This window comes from Gossypium hirsutum, chromosome A05 (genome assembly GCF_007990345.1).
Source record: "Gossypium hirsutum isolate 1008001.06 chromosome A05, Gossypium_hirsutum_v2.1, whole genome shotgun sequence".
Taxonomy (NCBI): Eukaryota; Viridiplantae; Streptophyta; class Magnoliopsida; order Malvales; family Malvaceae; genus Gossypium; species Gossypium hirsutum.
In genome coordinates, this window is record NC_053428.1 from 50421340 (window position 1) to 50436837 (window position 15498).

Here is a 15498-nt window from a genome sequence, read left to right on the forward strand (position 1 = left end):
CGAGTTAAAAGAGTTGAAAGCTCAGTTGCAAGAATTGACGGATAGAGGTTTTGCTCGACCAAGTTTCTCACCTTGGGGTGCACCAGTATTGTTTGTGAAAAAGAAGGACGGAACCATGAGGTTGTGCATTGACTATCGTCAGCTGAATAAAGTGACCATAAAGAACAAATATCCGTTACCGCGTATCGATGATTTGTTCGACCAACTGAAGGGAGCCTCAGTGTTCTCAAAAATAGATTTGAGATCGGGCTATTATCAGTTGCGAATTCGAGATTCGGACATACCCAAAACTGCATTCAGAATGAGATATGGTCACTACGAATTCTTAGTGATGCCGTTTGGGCTCACTAATGCCCCTGCGGTATTTATGGATTTGATGAATCGGATCTTCAGACCATATTTGGATCGGTTCGTAGTTGTGTTCATTGATGACATATTGGTCTATTCAAGAGATGAGACCGAACATGCTGAGCACCTGAGACTAGTGTTGCAAATTTTGCGGGATAAGCAGTTATATGCTAAGTTCAGTAAGTGTGAGTTCTGGTTAAGAGAGGTTAGCTTCTTGGGTCATGTGGTATCCGCATCGGGTATTCGAGTTGACCCGAGCAAAATTTCAACCATACTTAACTGGAAGCCTCCAAGAAATATTACCGAAGTTCGGAGCTTCCTGGGGCTCGCCGGTTATTATCGACGATTTGTCAAAGGTTTCTCGATGATAGCCACACCAATGACAAAGCTACTTCAAAAGGATGTTAAGTTCGAATGGACAGAGAAATGTCAGAAAAGTTTTGATCAACTAAAAACTTATTTGACTGAAGCTCCAATTTTAGTGCAACCCGAATCTGGCAAAGAGTTTGTCATTTATAGTGACGCATCCCTACTTGGGTTGGGTTGCGTATTGATGCAAGAAGGTCGAGTGGTGGCCTATGCGTCGAGACAATTAAAGCCACATGAGAAAAATTATTCGACCCATGATCTTGAACTAGCTGCCATTGTATTTGCTTTAAAAATATGGCGACATTACTTATTTGGTGAAAAGTGCCATGTATTTTCGGATCACAAAAGTCTCAAATATTTGATGACTCAAAGAGACTTAAATCTGCGACAAAGACGTTGGCTTGAGTTGTTGAAAGATTACGAGCTTGACATTGATTACCACCCGGGAAAGGCTAATGTGGTTGCGGACGCCTTAAGCCGGAAATCATTGTTTGCTTTACGAGCGATGAATGTGCACTTGTCTGTTCTACCTGACAATGTGTTAGTAGCTGAATTAAAAGCCAAACCATTATTGATTCATCAAATTCGTGAAGCTCAGAAAGTTGATGATGAATTGGTTGCAAAACGGGCTGAGTGTGTTCCGAATAAGGAATCGGAGTTTCAAATTGGTGATGATGATTGTTTGAGGTTCAGAAGTCGTTTGTGTGTTCCAAGGAATTCGGAACTCATTTCGATGATTTTGAACGAAGCCCATTGTAGCCGAATGTCAATTCACCCGGGGAGTACGAAAATGTACAACGATTTGAAACGTCGATTTTGGTGGCATGGTATGAAACGAGACATCTCCGACTTTGTTTCGAGATGTTTAATATGTCAACAAGTGAAAGCGGAACATAAGTGCCTTCAGGATTACTTCAGCCGATCATGATACCCGAGTGGAAATGGGATCGAGTCACAATGGACTTTGTGTCCGGACTGCCATTGTCAGCAAGTAAGAAGGATGCGATTTGGGTTGTTGTTGATAGACTGACTAAGTCGGCTCACTTTATCCCCGTGCGTACGGATTTTTCATTGGATAAACTAGCTGAATTGTATGTTTCTCAAATTGTGAGATTACACGGGGTACCTATTTCTATCGTGTCGGATAGAGATCCGAGATTCACCTCACGATTTTGGAAGAAATTGCAAGAAGCTTTGGGTACCAAGCTGCATTTTAGCACTGCTTTTCACCCCCAAACCGATGGTCAATCCGAGCGGATAATTCAGATACTTGAGGATATGTTGAGATGTTGCATCCTCGAGTTCAGTAGTTCAAGGGAACGGTATTTACCTTTGATTGAATTCGCTTACAACAATAGTTTTCAATCAAGTATTAAGATGGCACCTTACGAGGCTTTGTACGGTCGTAAATGCCGTACATCATTGTTTTGGACCGAGCTCGGTGAAAGTAAAATTTTCGGAGTTGATTTGATTAAAGATGCCGAACAGAAAGTAAAGGTAATCCGTGAAAATCTGAAGGTAGCCACAGATCGTCAGAAATCGTATGCGGATTTGAAACGAAAAGACATTGAATATCAGGTGGGAGATAAGGTGTTTCTTAAAGTTTCGCCTTGGAAAAAGGTACTCAGATTTGGCCGTAAGGGCAAGTTGAGCCCGAGATTCATTGGGCCGTACGAAATCTCCGAACGAGTTGGTCCGATTGCGTATAGATTGATTTTGCCCCCTGAGCTTGAAAAGATTCACGACGTCTTTCATGTTTCGATGCTTCGACGCTATCGATCTGATCCATCGCACATAATTAGCCCATCAGAGGTTGAAATTCAAGCCGATATGAGTTATGAAGAAGAACCGATGCGTATCCTAGCTCGTGAAGTGAAGGAGTTGCGAAACAAAAGGGTTCCGTTAGTGAAGGTGTTATGGCTCAAACACGGGATCGAGGAAGCTACTTGGGAAACCGAGAGCTCGATGAAAGAACGATACCCAAACCAATTTACCGGTAAGATTTTCGGGGACGAAAATTTCTTAAGTGGGGGAGAGTTGTGACAGCCCAAAATTGACCCTAGTCGGGAAGTGGTTTCGGGACCGCTAAACCGAGTCACCGAAATGTTTGAATGTGATATTTATTGTCTAGAATATGTAATTATGAATGTGTGAAAATTTCAAGCTTCGATTTAGTCGATTACATGTGAATTTAGTCAATAGGACTTATGTGAGAAAATTTTAAAATGTGATAGGTCAATGCGTAAGGACCTATTAGTGCATGTGGAAAAAGGGGGGGACTTGCATGTCAAATTTCCCCCCAATGAGTAGTGGCCGTATTTCCAGAAGAATTTGAGAAAGGGTTATGAAGCTTATTTGGCGTATGTAATTAATACAAAAGAAGTTGAAAAGAAAGTTGAATCAGTGCCGGTTGTGTGTGAATTTACGGACGTATTTCCAGAAGAATTGCCGGGTTTGCCTCCAGTCAGGGAAGTAGAATTTGGTATTGATTTGATACCAGGAACAACTCCGATTTCGATTGCTCCGTATAGAATGGCACCAGCAGAGTTGAAGGAATTAAAGTCGCAGTTGCAAGAGTTGACTGATAAAGGTTTTGTGAGACCGAGTTTTTCACCTTGGGGTGCTCCCGTGTTATTTGTGAAAAAGAAGGATGGTTCTATGAGGTTGTGTGTTGATTATCGGCAGTTAAACAAGGTGACAATCAAAAAGAAGTATCTGTTGCCAAGAATTGATGATTTGTTTGATCAGCTAAAAGGAGCGACATGGTTTTCAAAGATTGACTTGAGATCTGGGTATTACCAACTGCGGGTAAAAGAGTCGGATGTGCCTAAAACTGCTTTTAGAACAAGGTATGGTCATTATGAATTTTTAGTTATGCCATTCGGATTGACAAATGCTCCTGTTGTGTTTATGGATTTAATGAATCGCATATTTCAGCCATACTTGGACATATTTGTTGTGGTGTTTATAGATGATATTTTAATTTATTCAAAAGATGAGACAGAGCATGCTGAGCATTTGAGGATAATTTTGCAAACTTTGAGAGATAAGCAACTGTATGCTAAGTTTAGTAAAAGTGAATTTTGGCTCCGGGAAGTTGGATTTTTGGGTCATATTGTTTCAGGTGATGGTATACGGGTTGATCCTAGTAAAATTTCAGCCATTGTTGATTGGAAACCACCGAAAAATGTAACTGAAGTTAGAAGTTTTTTGGGGCTAGCTGGGTATTATTGGCGGTTTGTAAATGGATTTTCTATAATTGCTGCTCCTATAACTAGATTACTCCGAAAGGATGTTAAATTTGAATGGACGGAAGAATGTCAACAGAGTTTTGAAGAATTGAAAAAGTTATTAACAGAGGCACTAGTGTTAGTACAACCCGAATTAGGTAAAGAATTTGTGGTGTATAGTGATGCTTCTCTAAATGGTTTGGGGTGTGTGCTCATGCAGGAAGGAAAAGTGGTGGCATATGCTTCGAGGCAGTTAAAACCTCATGAGAGGAATTATCCTACTCACGATTTGGAATTGGCTGCGGTGGTGTTTGCTTTGAAAATTTGGCGACATTATTTGTATGGTGAAAAATGTCGGGTATATACCGACCACAAAAGTCTTAAGTACTTGATGTCACAAAAAGACTTGAATTTGAGACAGCGAAGATGGTTGGAGTTATTGAAAGATTACGAGCTTGTTATCGATTATCATCCGGGAAAAGCGAATGTGGTTGCTGATGCTTTGAGCAGAAAGTTGTTGTTTGCTTTGAGAGTTATGAACACTCAGTTGAAAGTGTCAGATGATGGTTCGATTCTAGCAGAGTTAAGAGCAAGACCTATGTTTTTACAAGAGATTTCTGAAACTCAGAAAAATGATCAAGATTTGCTAGCCAAAAGAAAATAGTGTGAAGCTGATAGGGATCAAATTTCAGAATTGGTGCTGATGGGTGCTTAATGTTTAAAGATCGAATTTGTGTACCGAAGAATGAGGAATTGATTCAAAAGATCCTACAGGAAACACATAGTGGTTATTTCTCGATTCATCCGGGTAGTACGAAAATGTATAATGACTTGAAGAAAATGTATTGGTGGAATGGAATGAAAAGAGATATATCAGAGTTTGTGTCCAAATGCTTAATTTTTCAACAGGTGAAAGCTGAACACCAAGTACCTTCGGGATTACTTCAGCCTATTATGGTTCCTGAATGGAAATGGGATCGGATTACTATGGATTTTGTTTCAGGATTGCCATTGACTCCAAGAAAGAAAGATGCCATCTGGGCAATAGTTGACAGATTAACTAAGTCGGCTCATTTTATCCCGGTACGTACAGATTATTCTTTTAACAAGTTGGCTGAACTGTATATTAGAGAAATTGTTAGATTACACGGAATACCATTATCGATTATTTCAGATAGAGATCCAAGGTTTACCTCGCGGTTTTGGCAAAAGTTGCAACACGCGTTAGGTACGAAGTTAAATTCCAGTACTGCTTTTCATCCACAAACTGATGGACAATCAGAAAGAATAATTCAGATTCTTGAAGATATGCTTAGATGTTGTGTATTGGAATTTCAAGGAAGTTGGGAAAGATACTTACCGTTGGTGGAATTTGCTTACAATAATAGTTATTAGACGAGCTTGGAAATGGCACCTTATGAAGCATTGTATGGTCGTAAGTGTCGAACGCCTTTGTATTGGACTGAACTCAAGGAAAATCAGATTTATGGAGTTGATCTAATAAAAGAAACTGAAGAAAAAGTGAAGGTAATTCGAGATTGTTTGAAAGCTGCTTCAAATAGACAGAAATCTTATGCAGATTTAAAACGAAAGGACTTGAATTTCAAGTTGGTGATAAAGTATTTTTAAAGGTGTCTCCGTGGAAGAAAGTCCTTATATTTGGACGGAAGGGCAAATTAAGTCCGTGTTTTATTGGGCCGTATGAAGTAATTGAAAAAGTTGGACCGGTAGCATATCGGCTAGCATTACCACCTGAACTAGAGAAGATTCATGATGTGTTCCACGTATCTATGTTACGTCGGTATCGTTCGGATCCTTCACATGTAGTTTCACCGATAGAAATTGAACTACAACCAGATATGACCTACGAAGAAGAACCGATTAAGATTTTAGCTCGAGAGGTCAAACAACTAAGGAATAAAAATGTTGCACTTGTGAAGGTGTTGTGGCAAAGGCATGGAGTAGAAAAAGCTACATGGGAATCTGAAGAAACTATGAGAAATCAATACCCATATCTGTTTACAGGTAAGATTTTCGAGGACGAAAATCCTTAAAGGGGGGGAGAGTTGTAATATCCCGAATTAGGGCCTAATCGAAATAGTGGTTTCGTGACCACAAATTCGAGATAGAAATAATTATTTTATAATTATTTTGAGGTTTATGATATGATTGCATGATTGTGTGAAAATTTCGTGATGAAATTCTATGCCTAAAGTGCTTAAATTGAAAGTAGGGACTAAATCGAATAAGTTGCAAAACTTGCATTCTAGAAGTTTTAGTATGAAATTGTTTTGGAATATTAATTAGGAGGTCTTAAATAGAAATTTTACCAATTTTAAGTTCATGGACAAAATTAGGACATGGAAGGAATTTTTGGAAAGTTTAGTAGTAAGGGTATTTTGGTCATTTAGTTATTAAAATGAATTAAAAACAAAATTAAAAGCCAATTTTTGTCCATCTTCTTCATTAGGCTGAAATTTCAAGGGTTCTCCATAGCTAGGGTTTGTTTCAAGCTTCCAAGCTCCATAGTAAGTGATTCCAAGCCCCGTTTTTAATGATTTTTACGTTTTTGAGATCCCGGTAGCTCGATTAAGCTTATGCTAACAATAATTCAACTTAGGGTTCATATTTGGAAAAATACCCATAGGTAAAATTTGTGTATTTTGATGTTTTATGATAGAATATGGGGTTCTAAATTATGTTAGACAACTTGTGCTACTCGGTTTTGAGTGAAAACGAGTAAAAGGGCTTAATCGGTAAAAATACCTAATAGTCATAAGTACATGTTAGAGTGAGAATTTGATGTTTCCATAGAAGAGAAAAGTGATCAGCATGTTGTAAAACATAAGAATAAGGAATAAAGTTTAATCCCGAGCCTAGGGGCAAAAATGTAAATATGCAAAAGTTTAAGGGTAAAATTGTAATTTTGCCAAAATTTGAGTTAAGGATTAATTTGATAATGTGAGTATTAAATAAGCTAAATGTGTTATTTTAGATCAAGAAAGACGTGGAATCAACCTCAATCGAGGAAAAGAAAAGATTGTGGACTAAATTGCAAAATCTTTGTATTTTGGTACCAAGGTAAGTTCATGTGTAAATAATGTAGCATAATGGTTATTTTTAAGTTATTGATGTTAATTATATGTTATGCTAAATTTTATTATGAAATGTATGCTTTGTGGTTAATTTCAAATAATATGTAAATTATGTGAACTACTTGTTAAATATAATTGTTACCGAGTATTGATTTCGGCATTCTACGGAAGACGGCAAGGATAAGTGTTCGAGGAAAAAGCCCGTTTGAACCTTAGGAATAGATTAGGATACAAGTACATGTCACTAGGATGGTTGAGCATCCGAACTCGTTGAGTTGAGTCCGAGTTCACTTATGGATGCGAATGTCCGAACTCGTTGAGTTGAGTCCGAGTTCGTGAGATGTAACTAGGCATCCGAAGTCGTTGAGTTGAGTTCGAGTTCACTTATGGATGCGAACGCCCGAGCTCGTTGAGTTGAGTCCGAGTTCGCTTATGGGCGGGTTACATGATTGCTTGATTGAATATGTGGCACTTATATGCAAATTATCCATGTATCCGAATTATATTCCGATGTGTTCAACGGGTAAAGTTCTACTCAATGGAGGAATATTCGAGATGTAAAGAGAAGTATTGGTGAGTGATGTGAAATGGATATTTTGGACAGGTATGTATTTAACCCTCGGGTTGAGTATTAATACAACCACTATAAGGTAATAAGATGATGAAAAATGATCAGAAATGTGATATGTGTTTTAGTGATGTATGCTAATGTTGATTGGTATAACTGTTTGTTATGTTACTTATTATTTGCATATGAACTTGCTAAGCATTTATGCTTACTCCCTCCTTCTTACTCATTGTAGTTTTGGACAAGTCAGCTCAAGAGTAGGGATAGGTCGAAGGCTCAGTCACACTATCCGGAAGACTTTTGGTAAATGGCTTGTAAATTTAAGTATGGCATGTATAGCAATATACCTATTTTGTGTAAATGATCTTATGGTATGGTTGTGGAATGGTTGAGGAAATGCTTGATAATGATAAATTATGAAAATGGTTAGTGTAGATTATGTTTGATGTCAAGGAAAACTATTAAGATACTTAGTGCATAAAAACTCATAAAAAGGATGAAATTTGCCATAAACAGAATACTGCAGCAACACTGATGCGAGTTTGAAAATTTATTAAAAATTATAGAAATTGAATTTGGTGATGGAATACATATCAAATTTAAGATTATTATGTCTAGTTTCACATGAAACAAATGAAACAGGTAAAGGAATTATATGTTAGAAGATATTTGAATTTTAGTGAAACAGGGTCATAGCAGTTTTTGAATCCCCTGCTCCAACTTTAGAAATTCATTATAAATTATAAAGATATAATTAGGTGGTATATTTTATATCCTCAGAATCCTTATTGAGTCTAGTTTTAGTAAAAACAAATCTTATAGTCATATGAATGTTTTACAGAGAGAAATGTGGTTCGTAGTAAACAGAGGTCAGACTAGTCGAGTCCTGAAACAGGGGTAACTTTAACTAATAAACTGTACTAATTGGCCCAACCAAAAATTCTAGAAAAAATTTAGTAGATAGGTATATGAGTCTAGATTCAGGAAAAATTTACGGATCTTGATTTTAAGTTCCGTAACTCGAGATATGATTTTTCTTGTGACTGTGACGCAAGTAGCTTAAAAGCTGTGAATGTAGAAACAATAATCCAAAGTTCTAAAAATGTTAAACTAAGCTTAGTAACACCTCATACTCGACTCCGGCGATGGTCTCGGGCGTGGGGGCGTTACATCATACTTGTTGAGAATTTTATTCACTCTTTATTTTTTTAATGACTGTGTGATTGTTCTTTTTCTTTTGTTGGATTCAGATGAGGACTACATACTACAATTCGCACCACCATTCAACCGATTGGAGCTTCTACAAGCACAATCTTGCCCTGATACGAGTACTAATCATGTTGAACAATCGTAGTCATCGACAGACTTATTTGTTAGTTTGTAATTCAGATAGTTCAAATACAGGATCAAAACAAAGAGGATGGTTTATATTTTTACTAACTTTGATTTTGCAAATGAACATCACACATGATAAAGTTCCCCCAAGTTCAGCCTTTGTTTGTAAAGGCAAACCCCCCAACTTGGTAGATTCATAAGTTAAAAAATTGTCCTTTGGCAATTAGATTTAAATAGCTCCCATTTTAGTGTATTGATGAAACTCATGAGAGGTAGATGCTATTTCTGCTGTGCTTTTCTAGAAGCATTATTGCTATTAATACAAGTTCCAAATATTAAACTTCAATGGTTTCTAAAAGTAGGAGTTACTATTTAAATTGTTAAGAATTTTAATATTTAATTAAACTTAAATTAAAAAAAAAAGATTGTCTATTTTTCTGTGGATCTGCTTTGTCTCCTGAGGAAAAGGTTAGATTAGATGAAACTCATTTTTCTGTTGAGTAGTTATCTTTTTTAATAATTATATCTTTGACTTGCGTATGTGTTTTATTGTGCTGAAAGGTAAACTCGTATACTGATGATATTTTTGCAAGTACTGAAATTTCCCATTAATTGATTCTTTTTGGTGTTAAAAGTTTCATGATTGATGAAATTAGTCTTGACAACCATGGGTGTTGTGATGGTCCTAAAACTGGCAGACTCAGGGTATTGGATAATGTGAGTCTTACTCTTTTGAGCTCAAGTGTGCTCTAGTTTTTCAAGTTGGTAATGTTACTTTTGCAAATAATTAACTTCTTTCTCTTGCAGGCACCAAAGCTGTTTGATTATTTGGCAGAGGGTTAGTGAAGCACAGGATATAGCCACAAAATTAGGTGGACAAGTCATTGGTCACACATGGCTTTTAGAATCAATTGCAGCATGTAAGTTGCAGCCTTTTGTCAACTAACTAAATAATGATGATTGAATTTTTTTAGCTAAAGAATGACCAATAACTTAATAGGCTAGTCCTATTTTAGAAGGTAGAACTTGCTCTTTCTCTGTATATCTGTATTGTAATAGTCATATGAGCTCTTTTGAGTTTGTCAGCAACTAATTGAACTTGGATGGGGCATTTTCATCATTACATGAGCAAAGTTATTTTTTACTTGTACAATACCATTATAACAGCCATGAACTGGAATTACATTGATATTAGTAACTTGTACCATCCCTTAAGGCTTCAAATTTACTTAAAACAGGAATTACATGTGATCTTTGGCAATTTTGCCCAGTAGAATTAAGCTAATTTTATGATTCTATCTTTAATTAATGCAGGACTGAGCAATGCTTCCTTTACAGGTCAGTTTCCTGTTTCTTTGTCATGGATGGATGTATTTATTGGAATATGGGACCAAGTAACTTAATACAAAGAAATTTTACATTTGTTTTTCTATGCCTTTTAGATAACCTCTAATTTTAGCATGAAAACAACCCTCTCTGCTGGGTTTTTCACCGTTGTTGCTGCTATTGCTTTCATTTAGGTGTCAACTTTATTTTAACAGATGTTATGCCTTATATCATGCTATATGAGACAAATATATTCCATAGTTTTTCTTATCCTTCTATTTTTGTGCCGTTATACTCTCTAATCACATGATTTCCCTAAGCCAACCCCGTCAATAATGATTGATTACTGATGTAACAATGTTTGATTGCTAATCACATGATTTTCACTTTTGTTTTCTCTTCAAAGTCTGCTGTTAAGTTTACAGTGAGCCAGTTGACTGCATTTCTTTTTTCATTTTTTACACTGCTTGTGGGACTCCAAATTATGTTGCTCTAGAGGTTTTCACTCATGAACTTAGAAAATAATTAGCTGTATTGCTGCAACTTTTCTTTTTTTTTGCCTTTTCTTTTTGGTATCTGATATTTTTATTTTCAGGTGCTCAAAGTTAAAGGTTATGATGGTTCATCATCTGATATTTGGTCTTGCGGAGTTATTCTCTTTGTTCTCATGGCTGGTTATTTGCCTTTTGATGAGCCAAGCCTTATAGGCTTGTATAAGAAAGTAAGTACCCTCCAGATTTGGCCAGTCTTTTTAGATGAGAACTTCATTAAAATTGTTTGTACCTTGATAAATTTCAGATCTGGGAGGCTTCTTTCAGCTGTCCATCATGGTTTTCTTATAGGCTTGTATAAGAAAGTAAGTACCCTCCAGATCTGGTGCCAGGAATTTGATTAGCGTATTCTTGATCCAAACCCTCTTACCGTAAGTTTCAAAAAATTTATGATTACATGCAATCTTTGATCACAATATAAGCTTTAGCGCGTGCATTTTGGTTGAAATTCTGCATGTTCTTTTCGGCAGCGTTTAACTATTCCTAAAATTCTACAAGATGAATGGTTCAAGAAAGGGTACAAGCCACCAAAATTTGAGCAAGATGAGGATGTAAATCTTGATGATAATATCTTATATTTTACATGGTTATGATTTAAGTCCTTATTTCATTGATATCTTTATATTTTAATCTAATTTTTATTATTTATTTTAGTTTTGATTCTAAATTTTTATTTTTATTTTAATATTTTTAGTTACAATTTTAATAGAAAATTTAATTTGGTAATGACTTTTAATAGAATATTTATATCATGGATATTATTCTTCTCAATATTTTGATAATAAATTTAATTTTTCATGACCTTCATAATATTTTATAATATATATTTTTTAAATTTAATGACTTTTAGCGGCATTTGTGGGAAAAGCGCCGCTAAAGGTCATGACTTTTAGTAGCGTTTTTTTAAATAAACGCCGCAAACCTTAGCGGCATCAGCTATAGAGGCGTTTTTTGCGGCGCTTGTGAAAGCGCCGCTAAAGGCCAAAAACAACGCCGCTAAAAGTCTATTTTCTTGTAGTGGTCTATTCCTCCTTTGAATAAGAGCGTGTCTTGAATCAGTATCCTGGGATATCAGAACAAGAATTAAGAACACATAATTAAGAACAAGTTAAATATTTATCATACGATTCAGAGAACAATAACAAGATTCGTCTTAGGTTTCATTCCCCTTAGGTATTTAGGGGATTTAGTTCATAACTAAATAAGAAAACATCTCAGAAGAATAAAGAATACAAAACATAAAGAAAACCCAAAACTCCTGGAGGGGAATTGAGGAGAGATCTTCAGTCTTGATGATGAATTCGGCTTCTGAGATGGATCAATCGGCTTCCTTGGGGTAATTCCTTACCCCTTTTCTCGGTCTCCCCTTTTCTCCTCCTCTAGTGCATATTTATAGGCTTTGGAATGCCTAAAAACCCTCAAAATTGTCCTTTTCCAAATTAGACTCAACTTGGGCTCGGTAGGGACACGCCCGTGTGACACGCCTATGTTCATTTACTTCAGGCCGTGTTCGAGCTTGCCAAATTGACACGGCCATGTGGTCTGCCCGTGTGAGGAGGTCCAGGCCGTGCTGATTTCGTACTTTGGCCCATTTTCTCCTTTTTTGGCCTGTTTCTCGTTCTTTTCACTCTCCTATGATCTCCTAAGTATAAAATATGAAATTAAAACATTAGGAGCATCAAATTCACTAATTCTAATGAGAAATCATCCATAAAATGCATTAAACGTGGGGTAAAAATATGTATAATTTACGATTTATCAAATACCCCCACACTTAAGCATTTGCTTGTCCTCAAGCAAAATCCTCAACTCATAATCAAAATAAATTCTTCTCAACTTATAATTCTTATCGATAATATCTCAAAATAATCTATAGGTAATCATACATTGAGAGTTCAACTAAAAGAACATAAAAGTTTCAAACATTCCAAGTTGAGTATTTAATCATGCAAACATAGGTGTCCCTCCGCATCTAAGTAATTACCTTTGATTCAGAATATCATAGAGTTTCACATCCTCACTAAAGATTCACTCAAATCACTCGAGGTGTTTAAGGACAATAAATGAAGCACGCAATAGTCAATAATGAAAAGTCATTACCATAGGCTTGCATGAAAATCAAATCTCCACCACTATAATTTAAGATGATACATCAATCAAAAGGTCTTTAGAGGGTTGTAGTGCGGCTTGGTTAGGGGGTATGGTCATAATCTGAAAGAAAGGGTTAGAATCGAGATTGAATTGAAAAATTGCCTAACTAGAAAAAGTTAACCTTCACTTGCGTACTATAGAGCTTCTTCTCAGAATATGGAATTATTAATATGTATACATAGTTTTTTTTTTAAGAACAAGTTAGATAAAGAAGAAAAACATAGCTAAGCAACTTTTCCAACTCAGATCTCGACGAAAATAGGGATCAAATTAATTTGGGGGATTTCAACAATAATGGGTTAATGGTTAATATTAAGGGGTTTACTAGGGGTTAATCGTGGAGGTAGGCTTCTTTATGGCATGAATGGATTAATCCTAACTGCCTTAATCATTTTGATATATCAAATCAAATGGTGTGGTCTCGACATGCATAATCAAGCAAGTTCTAGAATAACAGTTCAATACTGATGCACTCAAAGCAATAATAAAAGTGAGCATGAAAGGATGAATAGATGCTCAAAAGGCTTAAAAATCTCACAAAAATTATGGCTTTTTGATGTTTAGACTTGTGAATTCCAATTCAAAGTAATACCTAGACTTGGGGAAAACAACCTATAATTTTGAATTCTTAAAAATCAACTTATCATGCTTGATTCTTTAATGACTTAAAGTTTGAACAATCAATGCATAAATCCCTATGTTTTAATTCAAGATATATCAATCAAAATTAAAAACCAATCAAAATTTAACCTAAGTATGATGTGAGAGCTTTTTCAAGAGAACAAGGCAATCATTAATAAATACCCCCACACTTAAGATGTACATTGCCCTCAATGTACAAAGATGGATATTAGAGTACAAAAATATGATATGGGGAGGCGTGAAACTTCTTGTATTAAGAACGAATAATATCCATGGATTGGCGAGATCGAGTATTGGAGATAACTCTGGATGGCAAGCTTGACTCTGAAGGAAAGCCGGTTTTTTTTTGAAAAGGAAAACAAATGAATCTAAAAAAAATGATTGAGTCTAAAAAAAACTTAATAAAAGAAAAATAAGATAAGATAATTATTCTAATTTTTAAAGTGGCACGGCCGGGGCACATGCCCCTGTGCGTATCAAATTCACCCACGGCCATGTCGCACAGCCGTGGGGATTTATCACATTTCGTGTTTTGGGGAAATCATTTACCCTGTTTTTGTACGACCGTGCTGCTACACACGGCCGTAAGCACGGCCGTGTTACAGGCCGTATGGTGTTGGGAACCTGTGTTTCAAATACTCTGTTAGTGACCTAAATGTTTAAAATTTGAATTTAAAATAATTTAAAATGGTTAGTACTCGAGTTGCCTCCCGAGAAGCGCTTATTTATAGTCTAAGATCGACTTACCTCTCTGTTGAATGATCATGGTGGTTTGAGGAGTTCATACTCCTCATTCCTGTTGTCAGTTTTAAAATAAGGTTTTAAACGGGTGTTGTTTACCTTAAAAGTGCCGAACTTGGGATGACTCACCTCAACTGTACCGAATAGGAAAATACTGAGTACCATAAGAGGGATTCCTCATTTGGTGTGGTAGTGACAATGTGAGGATCAACGGCATCTAGTAAGACTGTACCGCCAACCTTAAGTTGATTAGGAGAGGTATCAGGCTTGTTTTTGCACAGTTTCGGTTTATCATATGTTCTCAGTTTGTGTTCTCGGCATTCGTCTAGCTCCTCTATTCGTAGCCTTCGTTCTTCATGAATGTGTCCTTTATCATTTCTGGAACATCGCTCGTGAACTTTTTTGAAGCTTAATTTCGGCAAAGTAATATTGTCAGTTTTAGTAGATAGGTGTGGACTATTACCTTCAATGTTCGATGTGATGCCAGAATTACGAGCTTGAAGGGTGATGGTTTCGTCTCCCACACGAAGTGTAAGCTCACTTGTGCCAAAATCAATAATTGTTTTAGCTATTGCTAAAAAGGGCCTCCCTAAAATCAAAGGGTTGTTATTATCCTTCTCTATGTCTACAACAACGAAATCAACGGGGAATATGAACTTATCTACTTTCACGAGTACATCTTCAATAATACCCTAGGAAATCTTATAGTTTTATCTGCCAATTGAATGATCATCCTAGTTTGGTTAGGTTTCTCAAGACCTAGTTGCTTAAAAATTTTGTAAGGAATTACGTTAATACTAGCCCCTAAATCAGCTAATGCATGACGTATATCTAAACTACCAATTAAAGAAGGAATTGTAACTCCCTGAATCTTTCAATTTGTGGGGTAGCTTATTCTGTAAAATAGCTAAGTAGACTGCATTTAGCTCCACATGCGATGCATCGTCCAACTTCCGCTTATTTACTAAAATCCCTTTTAAAAATTTAATTGCATTTGGCATCTGCGACAAAGCTTCAATAAACGGTAAGTTAATATGTAATTTTTTCTAAAGTTTAAGAAATTTACCAAATTGTTCGTCTGAGCAGTGTTTCCTTGTCGCGTTAGGGTATGGCACACGAGGTTTATATTCGACAGTCACTGG

At 36.3% G+C, this 15498-nt stretch overlaps 1 long non-coding RNA gene across 2 annotated transcripts; it reads left to right on the plus strand.

Moving 5' to 3' along the window:
* The first annotated feature begins 8869 nt into the window (after positions 1-8869).
* On the plus strand, positions 8870-11436 carry LOC107942684 (uncharacterized). Of its 2 annotated transcripts, XR_005926842.1 has the most exons (6): positions 8870-9662; positions 9753-9865; positions 10260-10283; positions 10867-10992; positions 11070-11193; positions 11293-11436. It is a non-coding gene; the product is annotated as an uncharacterized lncRNA (long non-coding RNA). The 2 variants fall into 2 exon arrangements; XR_005926843.1 differs by lacking the exons at positions 8870-9662; positions 9753-9865; positions 10260-10283 and adding an exon at positions 10555-10769.
* The last annotated feature ends 4062 nt before the right edge of the window (positions 11437-15498 follow it).